Genomic DNA, 6,220 nt, shown 5'->3' with positions numbered 1-6,220 from the left:
TCTCAACAATCCTCTCCAAGAAATTCTGTCGCTCAAGCTTTTGGGTCTCACTATCTGCCATCATCTTTCTTGGGAAAACCACATTTCCAAGCTGGCCTCCAAAGCCAGTCGCCGACTGGGCATCCTCCGTCGTGCGAAGTCCTTCCTTGGCACACCTGAGCTCCTCACCACATACAAGGCTTTCATCCGCAGCTCAATGGAATACTGTTCCCCCCTCTGGGCTGGTGCTCCTGCCTCACACCTTGCTCGGCTTCACGCTGTTGAGGCCAAAGCTTTCAGAATCATTGGAATCTCCTGCGATGTAGTCAACGCCGAGGGCCTTTCACTCACTCACCGCAGGCAGGTTGGTGGTCTTTCTGTCTTCTACCGACTCCTCTCCGGCCTTGCTCCCCCAGCTCTCTCTGTGCTCTGTCCCCCCAATATTCCTTCAGGTCGCACAAGATCTGCCTGCAACCCTCTTATGGTTAAACTGCCAAAGTCTAGGCTCTCTGCTCACCTTCACTCTTTCATTCCCCTTTTCTCCCGCCTCTGGAACAAACTCCCCCACTCCCTTCAATCCCACTCCTCCCTCCAGGTCTTTAAAACAGCTGTTCACCACCATCTCTTATCTTCCCCCATCGAAAACCTTGATCTTTTCTACCCCCGGTAATTCACCCCAGAGTCCTTGCAGTGTTCATATGTTTTAATCCTCTCCCACCTCCCCCCAAGTCCTCCCGATGTCCCTGCTCTCAAATGTTGTGTTTGTGTCCTTCCCCCTCTTCCCCCTCTCTTTTGTGTCCTTCCCCCTCTCTCCCCATCTTGTCTGCCGCTCCCCTTGTTTTTTTGTGTTTTGTGTGTCGGTTTTTCTTTTTGTGTGATTAATGTTAGCTCTTTCACGAGCCTCGATCTTGTATACAAAACAACAAAAAAAAAAAAAAAAAAAATTGATCTTCATTTCAACAATATTGATAGATAAAGGTGATATAATATAACAAATATCATGAAACATTTACATTTTGTAGTCCATTGTATAATTTAAATGAACATAAATGCAAATTTCGCATGTGGAAAAAGTAAGTACACCCCTACATTTATCACTACTTCAAATACCTAAAATTAGAATCAGGTGCAACAGCTCAGGTGCAAATGATTAGAACATCGTTAGAGAGGATCTTGGAGGAACCTGTCTTATTTAAACCTCAGACATTTAGTTTGGTTTGCTCTTTGTTGTTGAAGTGTGCGGCGTCACCATGCCTAGATCAAAAGAGCTCTCTGAGGCCTTCAGAAAGAAGGTTATAGATGCCTACGAGTCTGCGAAGGGATTTAAAAATCTCCAAACAATATTTGAAATCAATCATTCGACTGTCCGGAAGATCATCTACAAGTGGAGAAGATTCCAAACAACTGCCAACTTGTTCAGGCCAGGCCGCCCCAACAAGTTCAGCCCGAGAGCAGACTGCAAGATGCTGAAAGAAGTCTCTAAGAACCCCAGAATGTCATCACGGGACCTATAGTCCTGGCCCTGGCATAGAAACCCGTATACATCTCAGAAGGCATAGATTTTGACTGTTGATTTGAGTATGGGATACCCCTAGCTTCAAGAATCTAGTAGGTGGAATTCCTGAATTTGTAGCATAAGCTGGAAAATGGCCATTTTCCAAAATGGCCGCCACGGGGCCAGTGCCAAACAAGAAATGCCTATAAGTTTTGATAGGAACGTAGTATATGGATGATTTTGGTGTATATCATGGGGTTTTCAGGTATGCCCAACACAGTGGTGGTGTCAAAAAATATCTTAGACGTTGCCTAGTTACCAAAATCCAAGATGGTCGCCACCCGAAGTCCGTCAATCAAGAAAACGTGAATATATTTTAATTCAAATGTAGTAGATTGATGATTTTAGTGTCTATCTTGTTGTTTTCAGGTATGCCCGACACAGTGGTGCCATCAAAAAACATTTTAGACATTGCCAAGTTACCGAAATCCAAAATGGCTGCCACCCGAAGTCTGTCAATCATGAAAACTCATCTAACTTTTGACAGAAACCTCATAGATGAATGATTTTGGTGTCTATTATGAGGTTTTCAGGTGGGCCTGACACAGTGGTGCTGCCAATAAACCTACACAATAAACCAATAAACCTTGAACTCAGTTCTTAGAAGGTAGTCATTATGTTCGCTCCTTCCACGGAATAATGATGGTTTCAGATCTGATCAGCTCGTTGGCATGGGAGGCATTTTGGCAGTGGTTGGCACAGCATGGTCGCAAGGTCAATGATGATATGATGAAATGTGCGCATGAGGTGCAGAAGGCTCTCTGTGAGAAGAAAAGGTCAGTTAAGAAGTTTGCAGAGCTTGTTGATCAATCTTCAGAGCTTCAAGAACAATTTGAGTATTTTCTCAATGAGTGTTGTGCAAAGTCTGAGATGTGCCAATACCTGCAATTGTTTCAACACAGAGCTAGCAACATTAAGCATGCTGTTACATCAGATCGAGAGGGAAACTTCCCTCTACACATTGCCTCCGTGGAAACATCTCTTCCTATCTTCCAGGAGAGCGACTGTCTCAATTACCTCCGCTATGGCTCATTCTATCTAGAATCGTCAAAGGTACTAGAAGCAACTCATCCTGAGGTCTTTCGGCGGTTCATGTGTGGACAATTTGTTGTGAAGGATCAAGCTGCTTTCTATTTCAATGCTGTTGCACCAGATATGAAGCTGGAACAATCAATACAGAGATCATCAAAGAGTGGTGGTGGCATTGTGGGCCAAACAAGAAATCTGGCAATCACGGTTGAGTGGCAGCTCATATTCCATGAAATTCTTCTTGTCTCTAACAACTTCAGGGAGATGATGAATGGTGTGTCAATGAATCACAGTGAATCAGCAATGGTTCATCATGAACTCACTGGTCACAAAGCTGATCAGCTCAACAAAAACGTGGCAAGACTTCTGGACTTTGTGAGAGATAGGGGAAATCCTTACATCATCGAGGCTCCAGGCATCAAGCTTCACAACCTCATCACCAAGCAGCTGGCAGATGATGAAGTGGCAGTGTGGCTGCTCCAGGTGCAAGAAAATGGAGATCGACTGGTCCAAGAATTCCGGAAAGAGCGGTTTCTGCAGAAGACAAAAAAACTCTCCGTCACCATATCAAAAAGAAACCTGCCACAAATGGACGACCAACCACCCTCTGAGACAACTACAGCTCCTGTTACTGTATCACCCAAAATGATAGCAGCAGCTCAGCGTGACATTGAGATTGTGAAAGAGTGGGGCATGGCACTAAACTCTATCTATGGCCATGATATCCTCTCCATTTCGACAATATTTGAAGGTGACCTCCCCTCCAAACCTAACCAGAGCGAACTGATTGCTGATCTGGAGAAGTATTTAACAGATGATGACATGCATTTTCCTGGGGGAGACTTATCCGTTATCTTAGACTTCATGTCTAAAATTCGGTCATTTTCGAACTTGGCATCTTTTGGAACATTTTATCGCGTGATTAGCTGTGTCCTATCTGTGGGCCGCTCAATTTGCTCAAGGACCAGTCTCCATGTCGTATTTGACAGCTACCTGGAGTCGTCCATTAAAGCTGGAGAAAGGCTTCGTCGTGCTGGTGGAGCCGGGTCTGTTGACCTCACTGAACTTACTGCAGATGTCCCAGTACCACAGCAGATTGACAAGTTCTGGACATCGCCAACCAACAAAACCAAGCTGAAGCAGCTAGCCCGCCAGCTGACATCAATGCCTGAGCTCATCAAGCTGACCGTTATACTCAGTGGATGCATCACGATGAGGAAGTTGTGCCAGCACAGTTGCTGCATGCAAGGATGTCGTCAGCACCACCATCTGCCGAAACCTCAGAACCTATCGAAGCGTTATGTCATTTGGAGGAAGCTGATGATCGCCTAGTTCTTCACTGTGCATGGGAGGTGGATCGTGCGAGTAGTCGGCTGCTTGTGATCTCCAATGACACAGCCACAATAGTGCGTTTACTTCGCTTTGTCCCTCAATTGTGAGAGAGGGGTCTTCAAGTGTTGTGGGTAGAGTTTGGCTCTGGTGAGCGCAGGCGTCATCTACCACTTCATGTTCTCGCAGATAAGTTGGAAGTGGGACTGTGCAGAGTCATAGTGAAGGCTCATGTCCTCACTGACGATGATACGCTCAGCAAGATTGGCACAAAACATGCATCTCTCTCATGTGAGCCACAGAAGTTTCTAGCCGATTTTGCTGAGTCAAATCAGTTAACGGAAGAGGATGTGAAGAAAGCTGAGGAGTACCTCGTTCATGTGTGGGCTGGTGAAAAGTCCAAGTCAGAATCTCTGACCTTCGACCAGCTTCGAGTGGAGTGCCATATCCTAGCTACGACGCCAAAGCCCCTACAATCCATACCCCCTACATCAAGTGTCATTCGCGGCCATATACAGAGAGCTTTTTGTTGTTGTGCGTAATGCCCTGTGCCTTCTCGATGACTCGCACTCAACTCCAGATCCAACAAACTATGGCTGGGTGATTGATAATGATATTCTCTTGCCTGCAAAATGTCTCAAACCACGACCCCACGAGAAGCTTGTCATCTGTAAATGCATGGGAAAGTGTGACACAAAGCGGTGCCCATGAAAAAAGGCAGGGCAAAATTGTGTGATCTTTTGCCACAAGCAACAAGAATCAGTGTGTCAAAATAAGTAGTCAGCCAGTGACATCTTGAGTAATGCAGATAAGACAGTACATTAAATCATGGCTGTTTAAACAGTGTCGGGATGGGACATGATAATTAATTGGATTATCATATCTTACCACTCTCTGTGCTTGAAATCACATTCATACCATGACTGGCGATCATTCCATCTGTGCTGTGTAATATTATTCTGCAATGTTTTTTTTTTTCTCTCATTCTTGTTATTAAAAATTATTGTCTAAAACTAGCTAATATCTAAATGTTACTGTTACCTAGGGAATGTCATTTTCCATTTCAAAGCAGAAAAACTGTTAAAATCATGTTAAAATCAATCACCAGAATTTGCTACTATTCTGAAATGAAATTTGTACTTTATGTTCTATATCTTACATGTTAATACATTTTGAATTGCAAGGCTGAAGTGAAATTAACAGTTTGAGAATTGATGAAATAGAAAATGCCCTTTCTTAAAACAGAAAATGACAGGCTCTAGTTTCCCTATAGCCAATATTAATAGGTATAAAAAACCACCTTTAGAGGCCATTTTTCCCCGCAAAGCGGGGGCTGGCCTTTTTCGGGAACCGTGGTTGTTGTTGTTTTTTTTGGTCCCCTTTTTGAAGCAATGTTTTACGGCCGGATGCCCTTCCTGACGCCAACCCTTTTTGCCACCTTTAACGACACACAGGGAATTACCAGTGAACTGGTGCTCAATTATCCGACCTCAGAAGGATGACAGGCTGAGTCAACCCCCCTGGCGTTAATTCAGCGATTGACCAGGATTCGAACCCAGGATCCTAGGATCCTAAGCCGGCACCCTAGCCGCTAGCCCAACACCAGGGTTATAGGTATGAAATGAAATATAATAAACTATAAAATGAAATAAAATAGGTATGAAATACTATAAACCTACACATAGGCCTCAAGCTGACACCGTGTATCATTCAATCCCGTTCCGAGGTCAGAGAGACTAAAAAATAATCACTGGTAATCTGAGTACGTGCCGAGTTGTAGCACATACAAAAAGTTTAACTAACAGATCCTGCCAGTTTGAAAGTTTTCCATGCGTTTATGTCGCACTACTTTGTCTTGCATCGAAGGCACTGATGTTGAATCTAGGCCTATCAGAACACTTGCCTGGGTCACATGACATACAAAATGGCGGCGCCCATGTCACGCTGAATGTTTAGTCATGGCCTCGGGAAAATCGCGTTTAAAGTGCTTCATGCACTTTGAACACGTCGTGAATGATATAACTTCGCCGTTTACGCCTCTTAGATGGAGTAAATATCGTGAATGCCTGCAGACGTGGCTGCAATTGGACGGTGAGTGTCACAATCTTGCCAACAGACACCAGCATCTGGTCAACGTCGAGTTCACCAACACCTCCACGAGTTTATGATACACCTCCACGAGTCTAGGATCTACCTCCACGAGTCTACGATACACCTCCACGAGTCTACAATACACCTCCACGAGTCTACAATACACCTCCACGAGTCTACAATACACCTCCACGAGTCTACAATACACCTCCACGAGTCTAGGATCTACCTCCACGA

The sequence above is a fragment of the Myxine glutinosa genome, chromosome 1 (assembly GCF_964187855.1).
Source record: "Myxine glutinosa chromosome 1, kmMyxGlut1.1, whole genome shotgun sequence".
NCBI lineage: Eukaryota > Metazoa > Chordata > Myxini > Myxiniformes > Myxinidae > Myxine > Myxine glutinosa.
This window is presented reverse-complemented; position numbering follows the sequence as displayed.